The sequence below is a fragment of the Aotus nancymaae genome, unplaced genomic scaffold (assembly GCF_030222135.1).
Source record: "Aotus nancymaae isolate 86718 unplaced genomic scaffold, 86718_ANA_hifiasm-v0.15.2.pri h1tg000057l, whole genome shotgun sequence".
Lineage (NCBI taxonomy): Eukaryota > Metazoa > Chordata > Mammalia > Primates > Aotidae > Aotus > Aotus nancymaae.
The window spans coordinates 1,342,448-1,356,753 of record NW_026988471.1 but is presented as its reverse complement, the minus strand read 5'-3'; the positions used below and the strand labels follow the sequence as shown (position 1 = coordinate 1,356,753).

Below are 14,306 nucleotides of genomic sequence, written 5' to 3'. Positions count from 1 at the left end.
ACAATATAGTAAGAAAATGGGCAAAAGCTATGGGCAGACAGTTCACTAAAGCTGAAATCCAAATGCACATGAAAAGATATTTGATTCCATCAACTATCAGGCAAATGCAGGTTAAAACCATGATGAGCTGTCACTGCATACCTAGAATGACCAACATGAAACAACTACAACACCAAATTTTGACTAAGAGGCAGAGAAACTGAATCACTGGTGCGTCGATTGTGGCAAAGTGAATAGTACGGCCACTCTGAAACCAGTGTGGAATTTTCTTTTAAAGCTAGCCATGCAATTGTCATATGACCCAGCTATCCTGCTGTCAGGCATTCATCCCAGAGAGATGGAAATGTACATTCACAGTAAAACCTGTACACACATCTTTACAGAAGCTTTTCTCACGGTAGCCAAAAGCCAGAAATAGCCCAGGTGGCCTCCAAAGCATGAAGAGTTAAGCTGTGTCCAGCCATACCATGGAATACTACTCAGCCATTAGAAGGAATTATTGATGCAACCCAGCTGGAAGCACCAGAGAACTATGCTGAATAAGAAAAGCCAATCTGCACACTTTGCACAGTGTATGACTTCGTTTATAGAACATTCTTGAAATGACAAGATGATAGAAACATTGATGGATGGTTGCCAGGGGTTCAGGGCAGGAGAGTTGGCTCTGAAAGGGAAGGGGTTAGGCTTGGCTATGAAAATGAAGGTGGGCATGGCTGTGAAAAGGCAGAAGTGGGCATGGCTGTTAACTGGAAGGGGCATGGGCATGGCAATGAAAGACAGTGGAGTGGGCGTGGTTATGAAAGAAAAAGGTGGACGTGGCTATGAAAGGGCAGGAAGTGGGCGTCGCTATGAAAGGGCAGGAAGTGGGCGTGGGCATGAACAGGGAAAGTGGGCGTGGCTATGAACAGGAAAAGGCTGGCCATGGCTATGAAAGGGAAGAGGGTGGTCTTGTAAATGAAAGGGGCACAACGTGGGCAAGGCTATAAAAGGGCACAGAGGAACCCTTGCTCCTTCAGTGATGGTTATCTGCATGTTGACTGTGGTCATAGACACAGAAACCTACACTGGTGCTAAAAGTGCACAAAATTAAACACAAATGCATAAATGAACCCAAGAGGAAGTAGGAAATCTGCACATCGGTGGGATGAATCAATGTCGTTCTGCCTGTGAGTATGTGCTAAGGTTCTGCAGAACATTATTATTGGGGTACACTGAGACACGGGTACATGGGGTTTCTGTGTCATTTCTTCCAACTGCATGTGAATCTACAGTTACCTCAAAACAGTTTAAAACCAAAATCTGCATAATATAATTTTGGATAATGACAAATGCCATAAAGAAAAAAAACACTAATTCTCATGGGGGAAATTAGAGGAAAGGTGGATGAGGAGAAAGGCCAGCAAAGCTTTGGCTGAGGACAGAGTGTGCCTGAGAACCCCAAGGAGCTCCCACCTGGCTGGTGTTATTTTTGTTTTGCAGCTAAGCTGCCTGCTAAACACACAGTTTAAGAGCTCATCCTGGGAATTCCATTACCAATGATCACAAGCAGCATCTGTGACAGGGAACTGTGAGCAGCCAGAGCCGTGGGTGCATATTCCTTCCTACTGCGCCTGAAGAACTGGGAAAAGCAGGTCACAGACTCACTTATTAGCTGATTGTCCTGTGAATTTTTCCCTGGTTGAGGCCCTATTGTTAAAAGCACACTGTGTGTGTGTGTATACATATATGAACATGCACACACACATTTAGTAAACAGCAGCATCATACACCCTGCAAGGGCATTTAGCCTGTACTCCATCTGTCAGTGGCTTTTAAATCTTCATCTTATAAGTGACTCCCAGACGGAAACACATCTTGGAACAGAGGTAGTCTCACCCCCAGCAATTACTCTAACTCCCCTTCCTCCAAGAGGGGTTCTCATGTTTGTGAGGGTGTGTCCTCTCTCCTGGAGAGCCCGAGGGACCCAGGAAGGGCACCAGAGGACCCACACTGGGACATTTGGATGAGCACTGGTGAGAGGCTGAAGGTGCTTCACTGCTTCACCGTTTCACCTGGGAATGGGAAGGACACTTCCGACTCCATGACTGGTGAATGTGCACATGGAGAAGAGAGCACACTCCAAATAAAACCTGTAATTTTGTCCATTAAATTCTGTTTTATAGATGCTTATCACTTTAATGAAAAACCTGTCCCTCTCCTGACAGTGGTCAGTCATACCTGCCATTGAGGGCCTGGGACTGTGGCTGCTCCCACACGGGTGGCTTGATGGTCACCAGGTCTTCTTCCTTGCTACCTTTTATGAACACTGAGGAATAGAAAAACACTTTTCCCAAAACAGTGATGGACAACGTGATGAATCTATAGAACGTTCTAGAGTTGAATTCATCTAGAGATGAATTTTTAAGATTACCAGTAGAAAAAGTCATTGTGTAAATTAATGTAATAATATTTTATGAAAGCAAAATATTATGATTGTTTTAGCATAGTATTGGCAATATAGCCCATAGAATGGCTTTTTTCATTAATGTCCAGTCCTACTAATTCTCAATCTCTTATTTTGCTTTATATTGGTTTATTTATAAGGTTTATTTAAATATGTCTATTTGGTGTTTTTCAAATGGTGAGAATTAACTTGAATTTTTATAAAACCACTATCTCGAATGCTATCCCAACCTTTCTTAGTCAAGTTAGTAATATCTCAGAATGTGTTGGAAATAACTGTGACTACTATATAAATATTAATCATAGAGGTTTGTACATAAGCCCCATTTTAAATACTATTTTGGATGTTGCTTTATAGCTATAAAAAAAAATTTTAAATTCTTACTCAAGATGTTGTACTGTGTTTTGCTTTTTAATTAGTAAATAACATGCTCTTGTAAAACCTTTTATGTGGAAATCGCCATAACTTATTTGCTATCCTTTGAACTGAGGACAAAAATACAAACACACACAGCAGCCTGCTGATGATATAAGCTATGAAATACACGTGCAGATACATCACGTATGCTTCTGCACATGTATTTTGTCTCCACATACTTTATAATCTTAATACTTTGTAGACTCAGTCAGAAAAATGACTCTTTCCCCTAGTTTTATAAGCATATATTTATAGTTTTGTGAATTTTTTTATTACAAAGAGTAATTTCATTACTTTTCTTAAAAGGTTTTTCTATAAGGAATAATTTCTTGGAAATTAATTGGGTGTGATATGAGGGGGTCGTTGCCGCCATCCCTCTCATCTTATCTCCATGAGTCTCATCACCTCCATGTGTCTCATCATATCCAGATGTCTCATGATCCCCATGCCTGTCATCTCCATGCATCTCATCTCCATGCATCTCATCACCTCCATGTATCTCATCTCCATGTGTCTCATTATCCCCATGGATCTCATCAACTCCGTGGTTCTCATCACCTCTGTGGTTCTCATCACCTCCATGAGTATACCTCCGTGGGTCTCATCACCTCCGTGTATCTCATCACCTCCGTGTGTCTCATCACCTCCGTGTGTCTCATCACCTCCGTGTGTCTCATCACCTCCGTGTATCTCATCACCTCCATGAGTCTCATCACCTCCGTGTGTCTCATCACCTCCATGTGTCTCACCATCCCCATATGTCTGCATTCATCTCATCATGTCCGTGTGTCTTATCATCTCCTTGTGTCTCATCTCCATGTGTCTCGTCATCTCCATGTGTCTGTGTACCTAGCCTGGCCTCATTGCCTACTTGCAGCAGATGGGTTAAAGACCTGACAATCACATGCCTCAGGTAGGGTTTTGCTTTTATTATGAATATCAGCCTCATCATTCTGCCTTTTTGTTCTTCTCTAGAGTGGCCACATCTGGTGGAAGAGGAAAAAAATGTAGTTATTGAATTCAGTCAAGTGTTTGCGTCTTTGAAGCTATCAACAGAATTCCATCAAGAAAGGTTCCGGCTGGTCTCACAGACATATGGATATCCGAGGAGCCACCTAAAGGTAAGGAACTCTATGTGGTATTAATACTTTAAGCTTTACATGCTGATAGGTGTTTTGCGTATATACCTTAAAATATGTTGGTTTGAAATGCGTAAATATATGTTTGTGAAGGAAGCAGTATTTTATTCGATATAGAATACCACACCTCTTGCTTTTAATAAACCATGCAGTATAAAGTCAGAACATGTAATCTCTTGGTAAACAAAGACTCAAGTAGCCTTCTGCGATCTAGCTACAACAGCACCCAAAAGAAGAATTTATAAACATACTAATAGGTCTGGTTCACCCTTCAACAGTCATAGAGAAGCTCCTTGGTACAAAGTCCCTTTAAATACAGATCCCTATGTTCATTATTAGTTCTATTTTGGGATATTTTATATTTAAGGAAATTAAGAAAGTCATTAATTAGGGACTCTTTTGCATTGCCAGAGTGCCTGTAGGTTTCTGTCAGTTCCTGTTGATAAACCTCCCTTGCTGCCACTGTGGGCTCTGGGAGTCATGCTCCTCGAAAAACTTCAGGTTGCCACGTTTTATTTTCAGAATAATTGTAGTAAAATACACATAACATGAAGTGTATCATTTTCACGGTTTTCAAATGTATAATTAGTGATATCAAGTGTATTCACTCATGATGCGATGGTCACACCCTCCGTCTTCAAAAGTTTTTCATTCACAAACTGAAACCCAGTCCCAATTAAACACTAAGTGCTCAGGCCTCCCCTGCACTCCCTGGTCCCAGCACTCTGCTTTCTGTCTCTATGAATGTGACACCAGACTCACCTCCTGTGAGGGGCATCGTACAGTATCTGTTCTTTTGTGACTGGTCTCTTTCGCTTAGCATGATGTCCTCAAGGTGCAGCCATGTTGCAGAATGGGTCGGAACATCCTTTCTTTCTAAGGCTAAATAATAGTCCACTGTACATCTCAGCAGACATGTGTGCTGCTTCTACCTCTCAGCTACTGTGAATGACGCTACTGTTAGCTTGGGTGTAGAAATACATATTTGAGTCCCTGATTTTACATCTCCTGGGCATCAACCCAGAAGTGGGATTGCTGGATCATGCACATCATATTGTATTTTTAATTCGTTCAGGAAATGCCACTCTTTTCCATAGTGGTTGCACCACAAAATGGTGCATTATTGCCACAGTTCACAGGGCTCCAGTTTCTCCACATCCAGGCTGACACTGTTGTTTCCTATGGTTTTCTTTTTAAAAATACTAGACATCCTGGTGGATGTGAAGTGGTATCCTATTGTGGTTTTGATTTGCATTTCCCTAATAATTCATGACGTTGAGCATCTTTCCATGTGTTTATGGGACACTTGCATGTCTTCTTTGGAGAAATGTCTAAGTCCTTTGCCTTAATCAGGTTCTTTGTTTTTTATTGTTATTGAGTTGTAGGAGTTCTTATATATTATAGATATTAACTCCTTATCATATGTATGATTTGCAAGTATCTTCTGCTGTTTCACGGGTTGCCTTTCACTTCGTTGGTAATGTCTCTTGACACAAAAACATTTCGTTGTTTTCTTTTATGTTTTGATGTTGCCCAATTTCACTATTTTTTTTTTTTTTACCTAACTTTAGGTATCATATTTAATCAATCATTGCCAAATTCAATATCAGTAAGCTGATCCTTCCTATTTTCTTCTAAGAGTTTTGTAGCTTTAGCCTCTGTGTTTAGGTTGCTAACCCATTTGGAGTTAATTTTTTTTTTTACAGGTTTAAGGTAAGAGTCTAACTTTATTCTTTTGCATATGGTTATCCTCTGTGTGTTGAAAAGACTGTCCTTGCCCCACTAAATGGTTATGGCACCCTTGTCAAAAATCATTTGACCATATATGCAAGAGTTTATTTCTGGGTCCTCTATTCTGTTCCATTGGTCTGTATCTCTGTCTTTATGCCAGTACCACACTGTTTTGATTACTGTAGCTTTGTAGTAAGTTTTCAAGTCAGAAAGTATGAAATGTCTGTCTGTGTTCTTTTTCAATATAGTTTTGGCTATCTAGGGGTCTCTTAAGATTCCATATGAATTTTGAAATAGATTTATTTCTGGAAAAAAAATGACCTTAAGATTTTGAAAGGAATTGCACTGAATTTGTAGATCATATGGCTATGTTTCTTATTGAGACAGAAACAGGTTTTTTTTTAATACTTTCTAGTAAAGAATTTCTATGTGAAATTTAAGCATGTATCATGACTTTAAATAATTCTTTCTCTTTGGAAAAAAAAGTTCAGATTCTTACATCGTTTTTCTGAGCCTGGTATGATTAACAATGAGAATTATATAAGAATATCAAATATAAAGTTTTCTGAAATCTTCCCCAAAGACGAAGATGTTTCTGTTTAGTTTCTTTAAAACTCAGCTTTGTTTTTAAGACCTAATTCTCTAGCAGTAATTTTGAAGGCTTTGTTCTCTAGCGGTAATTTCTTAGGTAGAAAGTCAACAATGGCATGAGATGTTCCACCTAATCTCGGCGATTGAAGGTACCCCGGCGTCCAGGGGTTTATTGTTCATGACAAGAGACTAGAAAATATCCAAGCTTAGATACTTAGATGTATTAGGCATCATCCAAGACCACCATGAATACTAACAATGTAGAGAGGCTTGGAGCACATGTTTAATTCCCCAACTGTGTCCGTTATAGATCATAAAACTTATCACTCATAGAGCCGTATACGGTAAGCACCAGCACTGGGCAACCACGAACTCTTTCTGCAAGGAAGCATGACTATTATTCCCTCTTTAGAGGTCAGTAAAGAGGAGATCAGTGAGCTTAGGTAACTAACCTAAGATAACATAATTAATAAGCAGCCAGGACAGGACCTGAACTATGGCTAACTGTCCTGGAAAGAAGGCTTGTGTACAACGTGGTGGGAAGGAAAGATGTTTGAGGATTTAGACTTAACACAAATCAGGAACTCCAGGAAGCCTTTAATTTCAGTTCTTAATTCAAGCCTAAATTCAACTCTAAGAAAAATATTCAAAAACTGGCACTTAGAAACGACATGACAAAACTCTCACTCAAAGAACAGACTTTGCTTCTACCACTGCCCTTTTCCACCACCAGTGCTAAGTAATGAGTGGGCATTTATCATTTGTTCATCATTCTCTCATGCTTTCAACAGTGCCAAGTACCTGTTTTGTGCCAGGAACTCTTGTGTCTGTACGTGTAAAAATAAACGAGATGCAGTCCTTGCCCTCAAAGGCTTCGCACATTGAACAAACATAAGGCATGGAGAGGACTATAGGAAGGCTACACCGTAGTCTTTCCCTTAGTGCAAAATGTGTGTCTTGTTCCTTTCTGCGTTCCAGAGCTGGGCATGTTTTCTGGGCCATATTAAGTACTCCGTCACATCTCAATGAATCCACAGGGGTCTGTGCAAGCTGTTGAGGGGGACACAGAAGAGATCTTAATTGGGAGCAGAGGAATCCAAGAGACCTTTGCAGAGGGGAGATCATCCCAACAGTGGTTCTTTAAACATTAGTTTATTAGATGAATAAATCTGGAAATGGCTGGCTTGAGAGAAGGAAAATACAAAACTCAGAGACGGGAAGCGTCAGGTAATGGATGTGAAATACTGTTCAGTTGTCACGTACAGCTACATGTTAGGACAAAGGGATTAGCTCCTCGTGGCTTAGGTTTGGTGTTTATAAAGTGAGCATAGGTACTGTCTGCATTCTGTGGTCCATAGGAGACAGAATGGGATGTGGCTCTATTTCTCACCCTCTCAGACGGAACGTAGAACAGAATGGTCCTCTGTAAGAAGTTGCATGCCTCCTCTCAGTCCTTGAAATTGATGACTACTTTCTTTCACTCATCTGCCTGCCGTCCTTTCTGCCCTCAAAGTCTGATGTTACTTTCTGAATTCTGTTTTAGTCACTGTTGTGCAGTTTGCCTAACTGTAGGCTCCAGGAATTGTTCTGCTAGTCCTAACCTCAGATCTCAACTCAGAATCAGCACTCAGATGGAAGGACCCTTAGCACCACCACCATGGCAAAGCGGCAGCTGCTGCCCTCAAACCCAAGGCCCGCTACCCTCCCCAGCTCTCAGCTCCTCCCTCCCCTGCAGTTCTCCCCCCGCCGTGTGTCATCTCTTCTGTCTGTGGCAGCTAGCTTCCTTTAGCGTCTGCACTTACGAAGGACTTGGGGGCTTGATCCTATGGGAGAAATAAAAATGCCATAGAACAAGATTTAGATTTAGGGCATTTTTCTGTCCTCGTGTGTCCCAATTAGCCACTGAGATTGCTGAGCCGTGAACACCTGTGGCGCCTCCACAGCTGGTGCTCTAGGAAATCCAATTTCCCCTGAACCAGAGCCCAAAGAGAAAATCACACTCTGCATCCAATTTCCATGCTAAAGACTTTCCTTAAAATAAAATCAATATCTGTTTCCCAAAAAACTACATGAATTGTGTTCTGAATGGTGACTATTTTAAAGAAAAATATACCATGTGTCCAGAAGGAAAAATCTGCTGAAATAGCTTCAACTCTATAAATCTATGTATCCTTTGACCCTTTGCAAGAAATATATTTAAAACAGTGAACAAATGTCATTAGGTTTAGTCCTGGAACTGCCAACAATCACTTGTCTTTGGGCAAATCTCTACAAAATATTCATTCCTTTTTCTGTAAAACAGAAATAAATGGTCAAATGAGATGAATATCAAGAACCTAATGTAAACTACAAAAGATGATGATGGTAGCGAACCATTTACTGAGCATCCAGTCTGTACCAACCTTGGTTCTAAAAGTGCCATGTCTTATTTCGTGTTCAAGAAAACCCTATGAAGCTAGTTATATGTGTGTGTGTGTGTGTGTGTGTGTGTGTGTGTGTGTGTGTATTAGTTTTCACACTGCTGATAAAGACATACCTGAGACTGGGTAATAAAAAAGAGGTTTAATGTACACACAGTTCCACGTGGCTGGGGAGGCCTCGCAATCATGGCGGAAGGTGAAAGCCACGTCTTATGTGGCGGCAGGCAAAAGAGAAATGAGGGCTAAGTGGAAGGGGAAACCACTTATGAAGCCATCAGATCTCGTGAGACTTCTTAACTACCATGACCACAGTACAGGGGAAACAACCCTCATGATTCAATTGTCTCCCACTGGGTCCCTCCCACAACATGTGGGAATTATGGGCGCTACAATTCAAGGTGAGATTTGGGTGCAGACGCAGACCCAAACCGTGTCTGTCTGTCTATCTAAATTCATAATTTATATTAGAAAAAATTAATGTACAGAGAAGTTAAATAACAGTTAATAAATGACACAGATGGAATCCAGATCTATGTAGGCATTTTAACTTCCAAGTTGATGTTGTTAACTACAGTGAACTAACTCTACTATCTCTATAAAGCCATATGCAGGTACTATACATTATTATTCTTGTGTCTATTTCATAAATATGTATAACATATATCGCTTATATGCACGCATAACACACTGTGTGGATATACACACAAACAACTTGTAGAGCTGCTATGTTGCTGCCAAATCAAATTGTTTTGCTTTAATGGCTCAACGCCATTAATATAACTTTATAGTCATCGTCCTCACACATCCTTCCCCAGAAAGCAAGCAAATCATTTTGAGTCATGCTTTGTGAAGATCCTCCCCAATTCATGGAAGATTGCTTTTCAGTTGTTTTCATCATGATTCCTTTGGGTTGCTTCAATCGTAATTTTTATGATTTCATTAAAACAGTGTTTCTTGCAGTGTGATATTATAAAATATAATGGATAGTTAAAAATAAATAAATTTGTTTGAACTTTTATTTTTCTGGAATGTCGTTCAGGAAATAGTAGAAATTTGCATTTCTCATGACTTGTATTATCAAAGTCACAGACCACACCTGCAGGAGAGTAGGATGCCAAAGTGCTGATCCCTGTCCTCCTGTTCTGGGGTGTGCTGGAAACTGCAAATCACAACATCTCCTTCCTCCTCACTGAGGACGGTTACCTGAAATCAGGGGACACTGTGAGGGAAGCAGAATTGTAAAGTAGGATCTGTGATTCAGGACCATGGACCACTTCGGGGGATTCAGATCTAAGGGGCAGTCAGATATTGTCAAGGGATTTAGACCCCAGGGATCCACCCAGGAGGATGGAAGGCAGGGGTTTGCCTGAGATGGGTTTCTCTTTGCTTTGCTGGGGGTCCTGCTGCGTGGAGTCAGTGCATGGACCAGCTACCTCTGGTGTGTGGCACAGAGGTCCACGGAAGCTTCACACACAATGATTTTCTACATGAGAATTTCTGAGCTTCAATGCTCTTGTTTCCATTTCCCCTTTGAGTAGAAGTAGGAAATTTTCTAAGCCTGAAGTTGTCAAGCGAGGACTGCATTTTGCTGGAGCTACACAAATTCAGATAAATCTTAAAAAGAGGTATCAGTTCCTGCCCTCTTCAAAATTGTTGTATAAGTTTTTTTTTTTATCTTTTTTTTCTGGTCAGGGGAGAAGGGGCTGGAAGACTGTGGAGTGGGCTAAAGTGATTCCTTAGGTTACTGGTACTAATGGTTTAGAACATCAGACCATACATCAGGCTGTATCTCCCTTTCACAAAATGAGAAGCAGAAACATGGATGGAGTTTGGTGCACGGTGTCTGCGTTAGGGCTGGGTCTCCTCCTCGAGCAAGCTCACAGTCCAGGGTCTGACACACTGCACAATTTGCTGGGGACAGCCCCATGCCTTGGAGGAGACGATTTTTCTTCTAGAAACCTGGGAAGACATTTGTGTTCGGCAGCCGCTGCTGGCAAATTGTGCTGTGGGGTTTAAGCTAGACACTTCGTTCACTGTTTTCATATTTTCTCCTTAGTAGTAGTTGACATTATTTCCTTGAGTTCTAATTTTAAAAGATTATGCACCATCATAGTCATAATTAACTTACTATTTTTAGTATGTTTGGAGAAGCATATCTATTTAATTAACTAGCGGCATCTTCCATTTAAGCTTGTTGTATGTAGACTTCATTGTCTGCTTAGGTCAATAATCCTTCTTAAATGTAGTTAGACATATTTTTATCATGAAAAATCAGAGTGTTGAGCTTTTAAATTTTCTTCCAAAAAATAGAAATGTGTGACTTTATTCAATATGCTAAGCCTTGTACAATGTATCTCCCAGAGAATATTAATGTTTAATATGCATAATCTTTCTTTTCACTTCTAAAGGAGAATGTTCACGTAGCCCCATTCCACAGAAGGTCCTACAATGGCCATTAAGGGTCACTTTGTCAGGGGAAGCAGTTCTTATCAGGTGTATCATTTTCATTAGTCTTGTGGACATATTCTGATTTGACAGGATAAAAATCATGTTAGCATTAGTATCATAGGTATCTTTCATAAATAAATAAATCAAATGTAAAATTTGTGGGTGGGAATTAATAGAAACTGACCAAGTGAAATGAAGAGCAAGTCCCACGTAAGACGTGAAACTTCAATGTAGACACTGCAGAAATGAAATGAATAAATCTTTCTGAGTCAAAAGAACTTTCAGGACGATGTAGAAAGGTGGAAATTTTAGTGCAGGTATTGTTTAATGTTGTACTAATAAATAAGAAACCACTTCATTAGAATATAGCATAAATGGGTAAACTCAGTGACCTATTAGCATATTAAATTTAACAAATAAAAATATTAACTGAAAATGGGCAAAGGATATGGGAAGACAAATCCAAAGAGAAACAAGTGGAATTGACATTAGAAAGGCTGCTCAAACTCCTGACACCATAACCTCCGAGTGGAGCCACTAAGTCGTGGCTTTCTCTCCCTCTCAGTGGACATGAATTTATGCAAGAAACTCCAATTAGCACTAATGAGAGTGATGCATGTAGTAGTCAGGCAGGTTGATAGCAAAGTATTGGAGAGGATGGATGGGTTACAGGCAATTATTAGCAGTATCAGTGGAGCTCAGAAAGGACGTATCCTCTGTAGTAGTAATTCCACTTCTAGATATTTACTGTACAAATATTCACACACAGGACAGCAAAGCTGCATTTTTAAACTGACAGTCAGTACAGAAGCCAGGAGCATGGCCTCTGACCGCACCTGCGGGAACCAAGGTGTGGCTTCACCCTGGATGAGCTACTGGTCTCCGTGTTCTGTGGTTTCCTTTTCTGTATGCCAGGAATAATCACAGTATTTATACCTAAGAGAGCTGTGGTGAGAATCGATTGCAAGGGTTAAAATGGCACTTGTCACATAGCAAGCATTTTTATACTAGAAATGTTGGCTACTTTTACTGCATTCATTGCAGGTCTTGTTTATAAGAACAAGATTCTGGAAACAACTTAAATATTCATCCATAGGAGACTGGTGAAATAAATCATTCCATAGTCACATAATGGAGCACGATAAATTTAGTTTTTTAAATGAAGGAGATTGCATAAACCTAGCCCAAGATATAATATTAAACAAAATTTTGCAGAGTGAAAAAACCATGCATGTGATTTGTATATTTTAAAAAGCACGTGTATATGTAAATACTTGTCAATGCATTAGACTTCAGACCACAGGAGAGGTTGTCTCAGAGGGAAGGAATTAGGTGCCTGAGGCGAGAAAAAAATGCTTTTCATAGTATATCTCTTGAAGCCTTAAGAAAGCTGTGCCGTGTAGATGTGCATTCCTTTTTAGAATAAAGTATTCATGTTTTATTCACCACATATTCATGGAGAGCCCATGTGCAAGCCGATGTGTTGAATCTGAAAAGGGTCCCAAAGATACAGCAGGTGACAGTGGCCCTGGAGGAGCAAGGACCCCACAGCAGGTCAGGACATGCACCCTGGCAATGTTGCCCAGACAGACCCACAGAGGACCACGGGGAGGGAGGGATAGAACCATATTATTTATGCCAAACATGGGGACACCAGGCCCTCAGAAAGAAGAAAGTTGGCCTGAAGATCCAAATAGTTGTATTGAATTTGAGAGAGTGGTGGGAAGAGAATCTTCCACCAGCTGAGCAAAGGCACTGAGGCAGAAAAATATAGGTCCTGTTTGAGAAAAAGGCAATTTGTCTAATTTCTGATGTATTCACAGTAAAACTACATGAGCAGAGGAGAGGGAAATTGGAACATTTCATTGCTGGGAACGTATTTAAAATGCTTTGCATGCTCTCTTAAGAAAAGATAAAATAGGAGAGTGAGAGGTGAGCAAAAGAGGATCCCATCCACAGCCTATGGGGTTATTCATTTTATTTTTCTAATACGGTTTCATAGGCAGGTGGGTGGTTTTGATGATGCTCTCTGAATTATTCAAAGCACTTGCAGACAGGAGTTCTGCCCTTCTGGGTGGCTTTGTGGGGACACCCCTCCCAGAGCTTCTCCCACCAGGCCTGCTGCAGGAGGGTTGCCGTTTCAGCACCTTCAGGAAGGGCAGGCAGAATCAGTCATAGTGCAGCAGTCTGCCTGCGAGAAGTCTGCCCCAGAAACTGTGGTATCTGCACAGTGATGGATGAGGCTCATATCCTTGTCGTTTCATGGGAGATTTACATGCATAACTCTCATTAGCGCTAATGGGAGTTTCTTGCATAAATCTTGCATGCAGGAAGGTGAGAAAAACAGTTTTCTTTTATTCCTCATAGATTTGCTGTTTGAGCCTTCATTCCTTCAGTCTGGGGGCTGGCTTTGGCGTATCATCAGGCACCTTGCACTTAAACTGCCATTGCTCCTCATTTACATGGAAATGGACCGTAGACAGGGTTCTGAACTCACATGTTTAAACACCTCCTACTCGTGCCATCATCCTTGCAAGCACACATATCCAATTAGTGCAACTGATCCAACAAATTTCCATGTGTCAGTTGTACCTGCTGTGAATGTCATTCTGTTCAGCGATAACAGGGCTTGCATCCCAAAATAGAGGTAGGGGTTGAGGCATGGGGAACACTGAGTCCTTGTTGTGAGCTGAATTATTTAAAGTGACTACACTACCAATCTTTTTTAAAGCGCTGGCCTGTATATGAAGCCAGGGTTGGGTTTTGGGGAAGAAGGCGAGCCATGGCCCCCATCACCCAATCGCCGCCTCTCCCCAAGGCGGGTAATTGAGGATCCATTTATACTATCAGTGCAAATATTTAGAAAGACCTAGAGTCATTTCAAAGAAGATGTCTGAGATTCTACGAAGGCTTTGTCTCACACTGCATCTAAGATGAGAGACTCCAGCATTTCCCAAAGCCCACTGCAGGGTTTTGTGCTGTGGTTTGAATGCATGTCATTTGCCCGTCCCATCATAACACAATCAGAACTTCTGGGTGTCTGTTGCTGGCTTGCAGGAGGCGTTGGTGCAGGAATTTGATACTCTTTATGTTAAAATGATGATTAAAGTTTACCTT

General features: G+C 40.9%; 1 protein-coding gene across 20 annotated transcripts in view; it reads left to right on the top strand.

Annotated features, from left to right (window-relative positions):
* MYT1L (myelin transcription factor 1 like) overlaps positions 1 to 14,306 on the top strand; it is a 556,234-nt gene that overhangs the window by 284,525 nt on the left and 257,403 nt on the right. For all 20 annotated transcript variants that reach the window (XM_064363806.1, XM_064363803.1, XM_064363802.1 and 17 more), the window contains one exon: positions 3,836 to 3,981. The gene's annotated coding sequence lies outside the window, so the exon portion shown is untranslated. The remainder of the gene's footprint in view (positions 1 to 3,835; positions 3,982 to 14,306) is intronic.